The following is a 19,043-nucleotide window of genomic DNA, read 5'->3' as shown; positions in this document are numbered from 1 at the left end:
ATGTTACAGGTGGCTAAACTAGCAGACATGTTTTCAGAGAACTGATTGATATAATTGAGAGTCATCAGAAGGAGAAGGGATGGGAGGTGAGAACATGAAGGAACAGGATGGCTGAGGGAGTGGGAGATTAATGAAAGATCTTGATAGAGAGAGCCTCTATGGGGTTAGGGAGAAACCTGGTGCTAGGGAAATTCCCAAACTTCCACAAGGATAACCCCAGCTAGGAGTCCTAGCAATAGTAAAGAGGGTGCCCGAAGTGGTCTTCCCCTGTAACCAGATAGGTGAACCTATCATCACAGAGCCTTCATTCAGCAACTGATGGAACCAGATGCAGAGATCCACAATCAAGCAATAGGTCAAGCTCCAAGAATCCAATCAAAGAGAGGCAGAAGGGAACGTATTACCAAGGGAGGTCAAGATCATGATGGAAAATCTATAGAGACAATTAAACCAAGCTGTGGAAATTCATGAACTTTAGATCAACAGCTGTGGAGTCTCCGTGAGACCTAACTAGGTCCTCCATATGTAGGAGACAGTGGTGAAGTCTGGACTATCTGAGGAGTCCCTGGCAGTACCAGGATCTATCTCCTGGTACATGAACTAGTTTATTGGAGCCCATTCCCTGGGGTGGAATGCCATATTCAGCCGTAATGCTTGGTCCTGCCCCAATTTAATGTGCCAGACTTTGCTGATTCCCCATGGGAGCCCTTACCTGTTGAGAGGAATAGGGAGGGAGTGGGCTGGGGAGGAGGTGGAAAGCAGGAGGAGGGGTGGAGGGAAAACTGAAGTTGGAATGTAAAATGAAATTAAAAAATAAATTAATTAGTAAAAGAAGGTCATCAGAAATAATCTGGAGGGGCTGGAGAGATGGCTCAGAGGTTAAGAGCACTGGCTGCTCTCCCAGAGGTCCTGAGTTCAATTCCCAGCAACCACATGGTGGCTCACAACCATCTGTAATGAGATCTGGCGCTCTCTTCTGGCGTGCAGGCATACATGGAGACAGAATGTTGTATGCAGAATAAATAAATAAAAATCTAAAAAAAAGAAAAAGAAATAATCTGGATAAGCCTCAGTTCATTTTGTTCTCAAATAAGGGAAATGGTTGGATAAAATGTTTGAACTAATGCTGGATATATACCATGACTTGGGCACAGCATGTATATTTGATCTAGGAGTTGTGTTTGCCCAAAAATATTTCAACGAACTTCTCAGAGTGGTCGCATCTTTTCAAAGCAGAACCCAAGGCACCAATTCACTTACTCCACTTTATACATTTCTCTAGAATACAAAAGAAGCTAGCATGAAGGAAACAGAGCACTCGATGCAAAAGCATCCTGAAAAGACCGTCTTCCAACGCTGTTCCTGTGCAGCCCACAGCACAAGTCACGACGCCATAGTCTTGATATATCCATGCCGAAGAACTCGATGATAACTTAATGACTAATTCTGCTCTTCAGAGCACTGCTGATGGTGGTGGGGTCTTTCCAAAACTGTCCCTGTCTCTCGAGGTGGGGTCATCATGTGGTGACAAATCGTTTTCAAGCAGTACTTTATGAAAATCTATGTGCAAGCTGAACACCATTATCTCCTCTTCCATCACTTACTCATAGGAAACCACCTACTTTCCTCCCCTTCTGAGGCCCGACTGGTGAGCTGGGGGAAGATAGTTGTGCAACAGAGAAAGGCAACCTATAGATAGGTTTAGATCAGAGGGCACGTAATTTATTTTTGCCTTCTGAACTTGTTCAGGCTTGGTGCAAATGTAATGATTCTATCATAATCCCCTGATGCACCAATCAATCTACTACTGCTCTCGGTACCTGATAACATAGTGATGGGTGGCTCTAGTGGTAGAGTTTCCTGGTCCATGATCAGTATCACTAGCATCTGGTAATATCCAAATCTGGTTTCGGAAAGAGATGCTTATAGTTGACCCTAGTTCCTGGTTCTCCTAAGACGCAGTAGTTCTTTTCATTGCAAGGCCTGGTTCTCCAGGCTTTCTGCCCAACGGTAAGTCCTTGACTTTTTTTAACACTTTTTAAAATTGTGTGTGTGTGTGTGTGTGTGTGTGTGTGTGTGTGTGTGTGTGTGTGTTCATTTACAGGCAGGAAAGCAAGTGCCACAGTCCAAGTATAGAGGACAGAGGGCAACTCTCATGAGTCAGTTCTCTCATGCCACTTTGTGGAAGTGAAGATCAAACTCATCTCCTCTGATCTTCAGGCTCCAATGCAAGAGCCTCTACTCCCAACGTCACCATGTCACCTCTCTCCCTTTTTTAAGGTGAAGCAGAATATGCTTTGGTTTCTTACAACCTCATAATTCACATATTATGATCCATTACTCAGGCAAGTTACAGGATTGCTAATTCCTCTGTTCATTAAAACTGACCTGTGTGTTCTTCCATAATGTATGACACTGTCAGAACATGACTTACTAATATGAGGGGCAAAACATAAGAAATCACTGGAGCTTTTTATTGTGCCTAAGAGACAAGGGACAAGGCAACTCCAGTCTCTGCTCTGTGGTCAAGCAGAGAGACACACAGCAGCAGGGTTCACAGTGAACTGGATTCTAGCCTCCCTTCTACGAGAAGTCACTGTCAGTTCACACAGACAATTACTCTATGGTTGAATCTATACCTCTTATTCTACAAGCTATGCTAGCTTAAAATAAAAGGAAAATGGCCCTTTCGCCCTTTCTAATGCTTTTCTAAAAATCATGTTTTAAGAGATAAGGGCATTAAAAACTCCACATAACTCAAATGCTGCTTTTCCTGAAAGAAAACCATCCTAGGGACTGGTCACAGGAGTAGGAAGGACTGTCACTTAGTTCCTTCTTCAACCCAAAAATGTTATCAACAGACAACTAATGAAAAGACAAAATTCAAAATGAACTGCCAAGAAGAAAGGTAAATAATCCAATCAGCTATACTTATATGTTTATGTCTTTATATGATGAAGTAATAAAAATCAGTTAACAGATATTCTTAGATGACATATGCTAATGTCTTTAGATGTACAATAGATGACAAAGATGCCAAGAAAAACCCAAGGAATGATTCAGGGCAACCTGATGATGAGGGCAACCAATTTCAGCAGCAGGAGGGTGGCTGTATTTTTAGAAGAATGTTTCTGGGGGCTGGAGAGATGGCTCAGCAGTTAAGAGCATGCAAATCCAGTTGCTAGCCCCCAAGTCAGGCAGCTCACAATTACCTGTAACTTGAGCTTCCAGGGCCCCTGTGTCTCTCCTGGCTTCCATGGCACCTACTCTCGCATTGTATACACTCATACAGACACGCACACACATACACATAACTTTTTGAAAAATTTTAAGTGTTTCATTCTGAAAAAAGGAGGTGATAAACTTAACTTATAGGGTAATTATTAAACCTAACCCACTTCAGTTCTGATAAATACCAACATTTGACATGCCGTCATAAAAGCTTAAAGCTAGGAGACGTCTTTAGGGGATCTTATTTACAGGTGTGGAAACTGAGCAACTGACAGGTGAGTGCCAGGCCAAGGTTCAGATGACTCAGCTGCAGACCAGATTGCTAAGTCAGCACTAAGCTCATCTTCCCTCCAGCACTTCACCAGACCTCCCCCGGAGAAGCAAAGCCCTCCTTTCTACAGAAAGCCCTCTACTCCACTCTCCAGAACAATATAATAAAGCATTGGTTAGAGACTAATTTAAGGAAGGATCTGTGGCAGGTTTGAAAGAAAGTAACAGGAACAGCAAGTATGTGAATTCACTCACAGGCAGAGGCAGAGGCAGCCAGAGTGCAGCAAAGCCACCCCTGTGGCCCCACGGCACTGCATGGGGCAACTGCTCTCATCACCGGCATATTTTGACAGGTTGTGTTTGAGTTCCACCTCGCTTGCATTTTATTCCACTTCTGGGCCATGCAGACCCAAGCAATTTGTACAAATATCTCCTGATTTCAAAGGGACTGTTCCCTGGAAACCATAGAAATTACCAATGAGTCAAAGTAACTTCTCAGGAAGTTCTAGTGTCTAACTCGCCTACTGTTTGGCTACTTCTCCTTCTTAAAATCATCCTTAAATATGTGAACACAACTCGAATTAAATTTGTGAACTTTTCTCTCAGATCTTATTCTCTGAAAGGTCGTAGCCAGTCTCCAACTTTAATGAGGCCCCACTTTGGGCCAGGCACCATCCTCAGTCAGAAATAAATATACTCTCTTCCTTCAGGAAGCCAACTGCTCAGAAAAGCAGCCGGAGGAATGAGCTTAGGGTGTAATGAAGCTTGTTTGGTTCTAGAGGGAAATAGCACTGTGCTCAGACCCAGCTCACGTTTGTCACCAGGTTTGTGTCTACACTCTGTCCCTTCCTTCAACTTCTTCAGCCTATGAAACTAACCCCAAGTGAAGCCTACTAGCCACAGCCCCAAATTCTGCTCAACTTTATGTAAGCACTTTGTTTTGTCTGAATGTACAAAATCCAACACCAACAAGTACAGACTACAAAGTTTCCCCTTATATTTTTACAAGGGCTAGAGTATGAGGAACACCCATAAAACAACTGATTTGTTACTACGTTTCCATGATACAGGCAGAGAGTTAACACCAACAGAGAGACTATATAAGAAGTGGTGTACCTGGAACCACCATTTATGTCTTCCCTTTAAAGAAACTCTATTATATTCATAGACAGTGATGTATACACACCCTGACGCTTTGTTACAAAGCTTCACACATTATTTTTTTTTTCAGAAGGCACCAGGGTGGCATTGTCCTGCTAATGAGACACTATGGAAACCAGCTAAGAGGTTCTGGAAATTTCCCAATTGATATAAATATTAAATGTTTACTAAATGTTCTGCTTGCTCAAGACACTTTGATTGCACATCGTGTTGCTTGCTACTGAAACTTCCTGGCACCGTTTGCATATAGACCCCGCATGGTTCTTGGCCTTGGCTCTAACAGCAATGCTCCAGCATGTAATAAATAAGTGAAAACGTGTATTCATTCAAAAGAAAAGATCATCATACATGAACTTGTGGGAAAGAAAAAAATTATTGAGCATTGAATCTGAGTATGATTTCTCTAAGGAAATTCTGAAATTAAAACTTCATCACAAACCACTTTTTCTATAATAACAAACATCCCAGACTTGCCTACCCTTGAGCTCATTATTCAAAGGAAGATGACTGTACCAGACTTTCTCTTGGGCCACCAATCAGCTCCCAAATCATGACACGGACACTTATTATTAGTTATGAATGCTCGGCCTTATTTTAGCTCTTATTTTAATCAGTTTCTCTTTATCTACATTTTGCCTCGGGTCTTTTTACCCTTCTTACTGTCTGTATATATTATTTTTCTGCTGTGCCCAAGGCTGGCTGGCAGCTGCCTGGCTTCTGGCCCCAAGCATGTCCTTGTCTTTCTCCCTCATTCTCTTCTTCCTCTTCTCCTCTTCTCTCTTGAGCCTAGCTTCCTCCTCCTATTTATTCTCTCTGCATGCCAGTCCCACGTACCCCTCTTCTGCTAGCTAATAACCATTTGACTTTTTGTTAGACCAATCAAGTACCTTGGCAAGCAAGGTGCAACAAATACAACACATTTTTCCATATTTAAACAAATGCAGCCCAAACAAATGTAACACATCCTAACATCATTAAATGAATGCAGCATAAAGAAATGCAACCTTCACGTAAAGTCATATTCCACGAGAATAATAAACGTGACACATATTTGCCTAGTTAAAGCAATGTTCCACAACAATGGAATCTCTCCAACCCTCCAAACTTCCAGTGTGGATTGATGTAAGCCAATCGTGATCATCTCAAATTCTTGAATGATTTACACTGGGATAGTGAAGCGATTGTGAGCAAGTGGACAAGTTTCGATGGGGTCTTAGGAAAGATACTCCTAGGAAAGGCGTTACGTGAGTGAAAACAGCCTTCTGGTGCAGCAGTCATCTTGCACTGATGGAGGATGAAGCCTAAGGACTCAGCCTCCACACTAAGACCTGGGACCCCAGGGGAGCAAAAGGAACATTCATTCTTAATGACATAGCTGATCCAACCTCAGAACAGGACTACCTCCGTACTCCTAACCTAGTGACTCAAGAGCTGTCCACAGAGCTACTCTTTTCACTGTGTTCCTTTGTAGTCATTGCTAAAAATATCCTAAGGAATATTTTAAATGTGTATGCACAAATAGGAAAACCACAACATGCATAGTTTCCCATCTGCGAACTCAGAAAAACCATTAGAAAGTAAAGAAAACTCGCACTGGGCCTGGTGGTGCAGGCCTAGAATCCCTGTTACTCCAGAAGGGGCAGCAACTAGTTACAGATACAAGGCGTGCAGGAGCTACTGGAGAATGATCTATTCAAATAAAAATATTTTTTCAGTTTTGAGCCTCATTGATCAGTTCAAAATCATAAAAAAAAATAATTTGTGGTTCAGAAAAAAAGCTCTCAAATATATTTGGAGTCTGCCATCTGACAAAAGTGCAGACTCTAGCAATTCTTTTTAGTGTCTAGGCAACAATTTAATGTTCCTGAAGCTGTGCCGGAAGTTACTAGAGGGTAAAGGCAGTTGCCACCAAAGCCTGGTGACCTGAGGTCAATCCCTAGAATTCTTTTAAAGGAGAGAACCTCCTCCATAAAAGTTGTCCTCCGACCTCTAAATGTGTGCTGTGGTGTGTGCACCCACACATCCATCAATGCAATAGCAAATGACTGTTTAGAGAAAGGAGATCGTTACTAGAAATTGGTCATTAACATCGACTGTGTGCAGAACACTGTGATATACACCTGATGTGCGTGTTTTTCTCTTGGTGAAAGTTGAAGACTACAATTACCAGTGCAGATCCACTCACTTCTTACTAGCTAAGTAAATTATTGACGTTTAAACACAACTTTCTCATTCTTGATTTGTGTAAACATCATCCCCTACTCCTTTGAAGTGCTGCTGCAAAGGTGAAATGGGGTCATCAACGTGAGGTGTTAATATATCACTGGATAGCCGGGCTATGGTGGCGCACGCCTTTAATCCCAGCACTCGGGAGGCAGAGGCAGGCGGATCTCTGTGAGTTCGAGACCAGCCTGGTCTACAAGAGCTAGTTCCAGGACAGGCTCCAAAGCCACAGAGAAACCCTGTCTCGAAAAACCAAAAAAAAATAGCCGGGCTATGGTGGCGCACGCCTTTAATCCCAGCACTCGGGAGGCAGAGGCAGGCGGATCTCTGTGAGTTCGAGACCAGCCTGGTCTACAAGAGCTAGTTCCAGGACAGGCTCCAAAGCCACAGAGAAACCCTGTCTCGAAAAACCAAAAAAAATAAAAATAAATAAACAAATAAACAAATAAATAAATAAATAAATAAATATATCACTGGATATGACTCCAAAGAGACTATAGTACCAAAATACTAAGACAAGTGAAACTGATGTATGCAGCCTCTGTCATCTGTCTCCACCAGACTTTTGACTTCAAGGTTAAAGTACCCAACATTCTTTAACTTGGCTAAACTAAACAGAATGGGTGGTAATCTCTGAAGTTTCAGCAAAAAAATTATTGGAAATATATGGTTACTGAGGTTCAGAGAGTACAAATCCCTACCACCAAGCATGAGGACTTGTGTTCAATTAGAGCCACTCTGTGGAAAGAGAAAACCAACTCTTGGAAGTTTTTCTCTGAGCTACACACACACACACACACACACACACACCCATGGTACACTCATACACATGACACACACAAGTAAGTAATTTTAAAAAAGCTAAAAATTTGAAATGAAACTTTTAAAATTTTAGTAAAGGGTATGTATTAATGTGTTAGTTATTTAAATACAAGTTAATAACAAAGGGGGTTGTGGAAAAGCCCTGTCCTGTCCTAATATTGTTGTTATTGCTGTTTTGCTGTTGTTATTGTTGAGGGTGAGGGTGGTGGTGGTGGGTTTCGCTTTTGTTTTTTGTCAACTTGACACAAGCTGGAGTTTTCTGGAAAGAGGAACCTCAAGTGAGGTTCAATGCCCCTATAAGATGGCCCACGGGCAAGTTTGTAGGGCATTTTCTTAATTAATGATTGCTTTAGAAGGGTCCAGGCCACTACAGGTGCTGCCACCCTGGGCAAGTAGTCCTGGGTGGCATAAGAAAGCACAATGAGTAAGGCATGGGAACAAGCCAGCAAATGGCACTCGGCGCTCTGCCATGCTCCTGCCTTGAGCTCTGCCCTAACTTTCCTCAGTGACCGAGCAATATAGGGATGGATGAGCCAAACAATCCCTTCCTCCACAGGGTGCTTTTGGTTGTGGTGTTTTATCTCAGCACTAGAAGCATAACTAAAACAAACTCTTACAGACTAACCATTTGTATTTTTCTGGAATTATCTTCTGGTTGTGGTCCTGCTTTTACTCAGTGTTTGCAAAGGACCAAAGATACATAGCGAAGTCACAAAGACGTCGCGTCTCTCTGACCTGGCATCCTCTTAGTGTCACAGGTCCCTCTTTCTTATCTTATGCCTTACGTCACTGTAAAACACTTTCTTTGGTCACAACACTGACAATCTCCATTGAACAAATAGTAAAACATCAAGTCGTTGATAATTCATATCATTAACCACTCTGTGTTCCCAGGGTTAACTTATGCCTTAATGAATGAAGGACTTATGGAAAAGCTGAAATGTATCATTTATCTTGTTCGTATTTGGAATAGTATTAATGTATTTTCAGGAATCTATATGTTACATATATTTTCAGGAATCTAATATATGTTAGGAATTTTAGGCAACATATAAACCTCATGTGTGACACATATAAAACATGACATTTACTTTTTGGTTATTGTATTCATATATCCTCCTTTGCTGCTAGAGAACAAAGAGCTAGACAGGGATGCAGAGGCTCCAAAGCCTTCAGAGTCTCACAGACACAAGAACCTGACGAAGCTAACGAGAAGGGCAACAGCCCAGAGGAGCAGGCAGGCTTATAATTCCCACTACTTGTAGGCTGAGGCAGGAGGATTTCAAGTTAAAGTCTGTCTGAGCTACGGGGTGAGTTTAAGACCAACCTAGTTACCGTATTGAGATCCTGTGTCAAGAGAGTGAGAGGGAGGCTAGGGACGTAGCTTAGTGGCAGAGCACATGTTAAGGACCCAGTTCAGTTCCCAGAACCCCAAAACATAACATTAAAAAAAAAAAGCCTTGAGTGATCAGAAAGAGGAAGGGCAGGGGGGAGACAAGGGAGAGCGAGAACGATGAAGGCAGAGGAGGCCTGGCACCTGATGAATTACACAAGCTGGATCTTTATTCACGTGTGATGGTAGAGGAGCATCAGTTAACTGGCAATAACGGTTTCCAAAGAACTTAGAAGCAACATCCTAAGCTGCCTTGAAAAATATCATTAGGAAAAAAAAAGATCTCAAGGCTATGGCGACTTTTTCTAGATGAGATTGTTTTCCCACTCATTCTTATGGGTCCTAAGGAAACTTTTGTCCCTTTATTATCTGGTGTAAAATCTAAATCATCCCGAGGACAGCAAGGCAAGTCCCAATGGGGTTTCAACTTGTCGCAACCGTCAACACGCAGAAGCTGAACTTAAGACTTTAATCTGTCAACCAGCCAGTTTTCTAAACCTGCCAGTAATTCTATGAATCCACCTGTGGAAAAAGGTCAGCAAAAGCAAAGGCCTCGTTGCACAAGTGGATACCACGTTGCTTCCTTTGCCAACAAGGCAGGGGGAAAAGAAAGAGCTCCATTGTTTCTGTAGGTTGACCTAGCAACTTCTTGGGAAGGGTTTCTTTCCACTAATTTAGTAGATGAGATAGAATAGAGTGAAATAACTGTTTTAAGGGAGAAGCGCTTCAAAGTAGAACCTAAGTACACTAAAGCTGAGCTGACCTGGGTTTGAATCCTGGCTCTGAGCCGCCAGCAAATCAGCTTAACCCTGTAGGACTCAGTCTCCTCGCTCTAAGACAAGGGTGAAAGCACTCAAACTCAGACTGCTTCTTGAATTCAGCACCCAACGCTCTCTCCTTCGATTGCAACAAAGGTCCGAAATAAGAACGGCTGCAGGAAAACTCACAGCTACCTGTAGCCATCTGTCTGAGTCTAGGATATGAGTGCAAACAGCATTTGCTATTTCTGCGAAGTGCACTTCAAGTGAGGATGTGGCTTCTTTGCTCTTCCTCTTCCCTCTAGGTTATAGGCACAATGGCAAGAGCTCAGCACCCTCCTTTCCCTCTGAGATGGCCTTGGGAATGAAAGCTATGGGAACCAGGGGAACTGAAAGAGGCTGAATCCCTGCTGACCCTTTAGCATCAACCCAGAACTGACTTCTGAACTCCTCAAATGGGACCAGAACTGACCAGAACTGGCAGGTGGGAGGATTTAAACTCCCTCTCAGTCCGCTAGTCTTAATTGGTAACACTACTGCCAAAGAAAGGCTTTGAGATCCAAACAGATTCTGTGCCAGTTGTATGATAAGCAAGTAATAGGTGATTATGGTCACTAGTAGTGTAGCATTATTAGTTGAGATAAATAGGTACGCAATACCATTTCCCTTTCAGGTTAGTGGCATTGAGTAAATTATAAAAGCATTCATCAATGTATATACTCTATCCTGGAAAGCAATTTCAAGTGTATCTGAGAGTAATCATTGCCGTGATGAAGCACCATGACCAAAAGCAACTTGGGAAGGTAAGAGTTAATCTGGCTTATATTTCCAAATAATCGTCCCTCACTGAGAAAAGCCGGGGCTGGAACTCCAGTGGGACAAGAATCTGGGAAAGAAGACCGATACAGAGACCTGCAGGGGCTGCTTACCACCTGCTCCTCCTCCTTGCAATCACTCATTAGGGAAATGTTCTAGAGCCAGATCTTGTGGAGGCATTTTCTCAGGTGAGGCTCCCTCCTTTCAGATGGCTCTAGCTCGTGTCAAGTTGACATAAGACTAGCCAACACGAAGTATAAGAATAAATTACCTGCAGTCAAGGGAAGAGGTTAGAATGGACCTGGAATAGCTCCTGATCCCCATGGTAACCACACGCTTCCTTCACCAAGTGTTGTCTAGTGTTCGCGGTGTGGAGGATTCGAATGGTAATGAGAATTTTAAAATAGAAAATAAAGAGTGTGTGTGTGTGTGTCTGTGTTTGATTTTTTTATATAAAAAATCTTTAAATTGGCTTTCCTTTTGCTAATGATGGTTTCAATGAACAAGAATGTAACACACATATATTCAAAAGTTTTAAAAGGGGGAATATACTCATATAGCTCAAAACAAGGACTGTTATTGTGTTTGTTTTGTACATAAACAATGTATAATTTCTCAGCAGATAGTGTCAAGAGTCACTTAAAACCGAAAATTCACCTTGGTGGTGGTGGCACACACCTTTAATCCCAGCACTCAAGAGGCAAATACAGGTAGATCTCTGAGTTCAAGGTGACCCTGACTACCAAGTAAATTCTGGGACGGCAAAGGCTACAGTTAAAAAAAAAAAAACAAAGCTGGTCGGTGGTGCGGTGGTACGTGCCTTTAATCCCAGCACTTGGGAGGCAGAGGCAGGCGGATCTCTGTGAGTTCAAGGCCAGCCTGGTCTACAGAGTGAGTTCCAGGACAGTCATAGCTGTTACAAAGAGAAACCTATCTCAGAAAAAAAAATAATAATAACAAAAAAAAAACCTGATAACTCTATTATCAAACACACCAGTGTTTATGTTTACACCATAAGAGATAATAAACTCAAAAGTATACCAGCACTGAAAAAACATAAAAATCACCTGTCAGTTCAGTACCGTTTCCACTACTAACAAGTCCACGCTGAGCAAGGTCAGGTCAGATTTTGAACTTCAAAACTACCTCCTCTTTCCGTACTTGTTGTGCTGCCTCACTACGTGAGAGCAACACTAACAGGAAACTGCCTGGCTAACATATTGACTTAGCAGACCCGACTTTCCATTAACAGGGTGAAGATGACTGCACGGCCAACTTTGTCCCACATACTTGGTACACGCTTGGTCCCCACTGTGCGGCATAATTATACCCCATTATATGATTCAGTTGAACTGCAGTGTTGGCCATGAAAGTGAAATACAGGTCAGTCCACTAAAATCCAAGTTTCCCATTAGAGAAATGCAGGTGACGACAGTTCTTCATGCTGAGACTGTAGTCAATTTCCAACTGCTACTCTTAACTCAAAAACACACGAAAATACTTGAAAATGCTATGGATGACGCCGGGCAGTGGTGGCGCACGCCTTTAATCCCAGCACTTGGGAGGCAGAGGCAGGTGGATCTCTGTGAGTTTGAGACTAGCCTGGTCTACAAGAGCTAGTTCCAGGACAGGCACCAAAAACTTCAGAGAAACCCTGTCTCTAAAATCAAAAAAAAGAAAAAAAAGAAAAAGAAAATGCTATGGATGAATTATTCACTCCTGAAAATCAGGCATCAGTATGTCATCAAGGCACAATCAGTTCTCATTACGGACCTCTGCGACCACAGCTCACTGTAACATATGGACTCGAACACTCAACCTATTAAAACTCAGGGGACAACTGAGTAAAACTAAATAAAACAATGTCTTCCTCTTCTTTTTTTTTTTTGGTTCCCTGACCGGGAATCGAATGTCTTCCTCTTCTTATATGAACCTGTGGGATGACTGAACTCATAAGGTCTGGAGGCTCCACATCTGAGTCCAGTATATATTTTTGTTCGTTTGTTTGTTTTGTTTTGTTCTTTGAGACAGAGTTTCTTTGTGTAGCTCTGGCTGTCCTAGAGGTAGCTCTGTAGACCAGGCTGGCCTTGAACTCACAGAGACCAGCACACCTCTGTCTCCCAAGGGCTGGGATTAAGGGCTTGTGCCACCACTGCCCTGCAGTCCAGCATATTTTAAGAGATTAATGTATAAACGCCTTTATAGCTGTCAAATAAAAATTACACAACAGCTCTCTTCCATCGCTACACTTGGGCACGGCAGCAATTCTTTTCTGCCCTCATCTGTGCACGCGTGGTTTGTTTTCTTAATCTTTAGTCTTCCTGTGTTTCATAATACATCTGGGAGTGTTTTCCTATTTGGTTTATGTAATTTTATTTGTAAGTGTTCAGACATGCTGGCCTCAGCTTTGGGGGGATTTACCTACTAGTATTTCTAATAACTAGGAAAAAGAGTAAAACATGGAAACGGAAATTACAATCTGAAACAATGTCTTAGGGTCTGTGGCCTGTGTTCCTTATAGCCTTGTCAACATGATTTGGGACAAGGTTACTATTCTTTCTAAATGGATGCCTTGTACCTAGTACAAAGGAGTCATTTAATTGGATCCTATTTCATGGGGATGCACATACAGACACACACAATCACAAGGGCTAGATGCACACATGTAAGTCAGGGGACAGCCTTTGGGAGTCAGTTTTTCCCTTCCACTATGGGTTTTGGGCATTGAACTCAGGCCATGATGACTTACCTCACCAGTCCCAATAATCAGTTTTAAAATTCCAGCAAGAAAAAAGAAACTGCAAATGACCTAGTGCTGTACAGAAAATGTCTGATTTGTCATATTCTAATATAAAATGAGTCAGCATCATTTTTGTTGTTTTATTTTTAAGTTTGAAAACACTTCACTAGACTTTAAAAGAAAAACCATAGGTATGCACAGAACAGAAAAACAAAGAAGAGAAACTTTAAAAGCCATGCCATTTGAGTTTAGCTGGCATGTTCAACTACTTGGCAGACAGGCAGCCACATGGCAGGGAGAGGAGCTTGAGAAATAAGGAAGCCAAAATGCCAGAGAAACCATACTTGGGCTCTGGTCAACGTCCAAAACAAAGAAAAGAAAAGGAAAAGGTTGTGGCCCTGTAGTAACTTCCAACACCAATTTGAAAGAATCAGGACTCGAGCCAAATAAAGCTGTACATGCCTTTAATCCAGCACTCTGGAGGCAGAGACAAGTGGATCTCTGAGTTCAAGGCGACGTAGGTCTACCTCAGTAAGTACCAGGCCACAAAGGACTCAGTAGTGAGACCTTGTTCAAGAAAACAAAACAAACAACAACAACAAAAAAAAAAACAGAAAGAGAATCAGGTTTCGTTCAACTTTACCCCAATCTAATTATTTCAGAAGGTCCTGCGTTATCAGGTATATCCTTTGTGGAGATTTACCGAAGTAGCCAATTATATTAAAACAAACAAAAAGCGCATACCTTGAAAGCAAAAGTGATAACGGAGGGATAATTACCAGAATATAGAAAAAAAGAAGAATATGTTTTCCCTAAAGTAGCCTAGTTTGGAAACAAAAAAGATACATTTAGCTGAACCTGTGAAAACAGAACAAAAGAGATGGGGAAGGAAGGAAATCTCTATTTCTTGGCCTATAAGTATTCCAAAGTAAACATATTCAATACTCTTTTCTCAATATCAGTATCTTATTAACAGTTGGAATTAAACTTACCCACTTTCTTTTCTATATTTTATTTTTATATGTGTGTAGTCTCTGTCAGTCTGTCAGTCTCTCAAAGAGCAGGAAGGTAAGAAGAAGATTTAACCACTGAGCCATCTCAATAGCCCTGCCCCAGTTTTGTTTTGTTTTTTAACTCAAACCAAGCACTTGATCATTTTGCCATCTTCAACCAAACTCACCTGTTTCTGTCTCAGACCCTGCATTGCCTTCTCCAGTATCCCTAACAGAACAAATTCCAAGTGTCAATCTGAAAATCTACTTTACCTAAGAGGAATGATTCTTATTTCCTTGGATAATTGACAGAACACTTAAACTGTTAGAGAAATGGGAATCATATAAAATGAGTGAATCCAGTTATCTCAGTCTACAGGTGACATACTTGGTGGCCAGTGAGTGGCAACTCAGGGGGCTGGAGAGATGGCTCAGTGGTTAAGAGCACTTGCTACTCTTGCAGAAGACCTGAATTCTATCCCCACTACCCAAATGGTGGCTCGCAGCCATTCATAATGCTAGTTTCAGGTGATCCAATGATCTCTTCTGACTTCCATGAGCTTTTGCACACCGGTGGTAGACATACATACACTCAGGTACACATATACGAAACTAAAATAATTTTTAAATGCTTGTTTCTCGAAGATCATACACTCATTCAGCCCAGAACAGAACTGGTCTCTGCCTCCATCTCCAGTGCTCTCTCCCACTCACCTCAGATCCTGACCCATGTAGACTCTTTCTTTCCAGGCAGCTCAATTCAAGTCTTAGAGGTCTTTTTCACCACTGGATGCTTATGTTTATGCCTTTTCTTATTTTGTAGGATTTTACACCCAATTTCTCCAAAAGTTTTTAAAAGTTCTATTACCAATTTCAACTATTATTTCTGCCATCTGACTTTACCTAAATAATTTGCATGATTATAGTAATAAGAGTTGCCGAATTCATATGCAAATGTAAATGGAATCTTTCACACACACACACACACACACACACACACACACACACACCTGCTAAGAAGATTCCAGTGAGAGAAGCCAAACCAATGTCAGCAAACAAATTGTCCCCACAGAGGATCATTTAGGATTTTCAGGGAGGTTTAGTCACAATGGATAAAACAGGTCAAGATGCCCTCAGATGCCATGCACACTGTTAGACTTCTCATCATTGTGACTAGATGCCTAAGAGAACCCATTTGTGATTGGCCAGCTGCATTTTCTTCTGTGTGGTAGTTAAAGCTGAGTCATGGGGGAGGGGGGTATAGTTTCTCACTTCCTGGCTTCCAGGAAACAGAACAAGAAAATGGGAATAGGAAGAGGCCAGAACCTAGGTGTACCATTCAAGATATTTTCCAGAAACACATCCTCGGGTGTGGCCCCACCCTACACTATTCGACCACCTCCTTGTAGACCTATCAATGGGCTAAAAAGCATAGACTGGGTTGCAATCTAATTCTGGAACTCCCCTCCCAGGCACACACTCAGAGTGTGTTTTACAAGGTTATCTGAACTCAAAATGAATGAATAAATAAATAAATAAATAAATAAACCACATGTTCTCCCCCATGTACTGCTCCTAGCCCATAATGTATACATGTGTCTTAGTTAGGCTTCTGTTGCTATGTTAAAACATCATAACCTAGCCGGGCAGTGGTGACACACACCTTCAATCCCAACACTCAGGAGACAGAGGCAGGTGGATCTCTGTGAGTTTGAGGCCAGCCTGGTTTACAAGAGCTAGTTCCAGGACAGGATCCAAGGCTACAGAGAAACCCTGTCTCTAAAAACAAAACAAAAACCAAATCAAAACAATAAAAACAGGGGGCTGGAGAGATGGCTCAGAGGTTAAGAGCACTGGTTGCTCTTCCAGAGGTCCTGAGTTCAATTCCCAGCAACCACATGGTGGCTCACAACCATCTGTACTGAGATCTGGCGCCCTCCTCTGGCATGTGGGCGTACATTGAGGCAGAATGTTGTATACATAATAAATAAATAAATAAATAAATAAATAAATAAATAAATAAATAAATCTTTAAAAAGATTAAAAACATCATGACCTAAAGTAACTGGGCAGGAAAGGGTTTATTTCACCTTACACTTCCAAGTAACAATCCATCACCGGGAGAAGTTAGAGCAGAAACTCAAGCAGGAAGCAGAGACCTCAAACATGGAAGAATGTTGTTAGGTTCGCTCTAACTACCTACTTTCTTATACAACTCACGACTACCTACCTGACCAGGGATAGTACTACCCAAAATGGACTGGGCCCTTCTACATCAATCATCAACCAAGAAAACACCCTCCAGGCTTCTCTATAGGTTAATCTGATAGGGTATTTTTTTCAATTAAGGTTCCTTCTTCTCAAATGACTTTAACTTGTATCAAGCTGACAAAAAAATAAATACAACATTATACATGTATGTATATAAACAGGTATAACTCAAGGTATAGTTTGAGATATAAAAGGAGAACAAGAAAGGATAATATCAGTGTCTTAGGGTTTCTGTTGCTGTGAAAAGATACGAGTACCATGGCAACTCTTCCAAAGGAGACATTTAATTGGGTAGCTCACTTAGTGTTTCAGAGGTTCAGTCCATTATCATCATGATGGGGAGCATGGCAGCATGGACAGACATTGTACTGGAGAAGGAGCTGAGTGTCCTACATCTTGCAGGCAGCAGGAAGTTGACTGGGTGGTAACCTGGGCATAAGAAACCTCAAAGCCCACCCCCACAGTGACACACTTCCTCCAACAAGGCTACATCCACTCCAACAAAGTCACACCTCCTAATAGTGCCACTCCCTATGAGATTATGGGGCCCATTACATTCAAACAACCACAATAAGGTAATGAGCAAGGCCAGAGATAGCAAACAGAGCTGTGTCATGAAAACAGTATAGAAAACTAATGTTTTTCTTCTCATTTCAACGCTCAGAGGTTTTTTTTTCCTTTGTCATGATGAATAAGTGAAAAAAAATGCAACTGAAGGACTGGACTGATTGCCCAACAGTTAAAAGCACATGACTGCTCTCTTGTAGAGGACCAGAGTTCGGTTCCCAGCACCCACTCTGGCTAATTCCCAACCACCTGTAGCTCCAGCCCCAGAGAATCCAACACCACTTCAGTGCCTTCACTCACACATGCACACACATATACACATGAACACACATATAATTTTTTAATGTCTTAAATGTAATTGATAAAGCAAGTATAAAACTCTAAGCGAACCTCCATTGTACCAGGATGGCCATTCTAACTGCATTGAATTGGGACTGGTCAGCATCAGAGTGGCTCCCTTAACTAGCTATGTGGTTTTTTTGTTTCTGTGAGTTAATTAGAAAAAAAAAAAGGAATGTGTGCTTTCCTAATCCTCTGGGTTCTTCTTAATCCGATCGAGTTGATAGTTAAGACCAATAACCACACTCACCAAGACTGTTTCCATGACAATGGAAAGAAACATAATGAGTGGTCAGTAGGAAGCACTTTCTCTCTGAGGTCAAAAAAGACTCTGGAAGTTGCATATTTCCTGAGTTACACTATTTGTGTCAATTCAAAGCACACAACCCAAACTGACTCGTGTATTTCTTGTTGGTTGTTTTGTTGGCCAAACCATAATACTGTCAGTGGGCCCATTGCAGTTACCATGGGAGACAGCTTAGATGCAGAAGTAATTTAATGAACTTCCTTGTTAAAGAGAGCCACTTTAAAGGATCATCAGAAAACAATTATAAAACAAGTGTCCCAGGTAGCTTTTTCTTCAGTGTTTAAGTGCATTCTTGAATATCGGACACATTATGTGCTTACATATTAAATTCCACCAAGACAGAAAATAATTGAATGTCTCTGCAATAAGCCTCCTTAAAACAAGACAAAGACAGCATATTTATTTAGATTTGTCTATGCCAGAAATGTTCTATGATCACCCACTCTCAGAAAAAATAGTACCTTGTGATGAATCCCAAGTTTCCAAGACATGAGTTTTTGAGCAGCAGAAAAAATAACGTAGTTATATAAAAAGATTTTTGTAGGGCCAACAACATAGCTCAGTGAGCAAGGGCACTTGCCGCAAGCCTGGCAACCTGTGTTCATCTTCCAGAACCAACACCCTAGGAAGAGAAGGTGAACTTTCGTTTGTCCTCTGGCCTCTACATGCACAGCACGGCATGTGTGCACCCACACACGTCTGCAGAGAGAGGAAGAATGAATCAACTTAAACAGAGGATTTTGGTAAGTCAGAAAGTTTCAAAAGGACTTTCCATGTGGATTAGGAAACATACAGAAGCCGGGGGCCTGTGGGTGATGCACAGCTTGGGAAAGAATGGGGACTTCCCATGGCTGTCACAACAGATACCATCCCTACAGAACAGCGGAGAGGTTTTGGCCTTTCAATAACTTGAGTTAATTAATAATAAACTTTAAGGTACTATATTCAAAAATATTTTGAAAACTATAATAGCATTAATTTAATACATGTATATATTTGTTACAAAGCACAAAAATATAAAAATAAAGTGTTTCAAAGGAAAGGCTTGGCTGGGATTGCACTAAATGATTCTGAGCTACCCAGCAGTCAAAACAAGCAGAAATCAATGTATTCTTTTATTCTGCTCTGATAAAGGAAAGCATACAAATTCTTT

The sequence above is a fragment of the Microtus ochrogaster genome, linkage group LG2 (genome assembly GCF_000317375.1).
Source record: "Microtus ochrogaster isolate Prairie Vole_2 linkage group LG2, MicOch1.0, whole genome shotgun sequence".
Classification (NCBI taxonomy): domain Eukaryota; kingdom Metazoa; phylum Chordata; class Mammalia; order Rodentia; family Cricetidae; genus Microtus; species Microtus ochrogaster.
The sequence above is the reverse complement of the archived record's forward strand: the minus strand, read 5'-3'. Positions refer to the sequence as shown.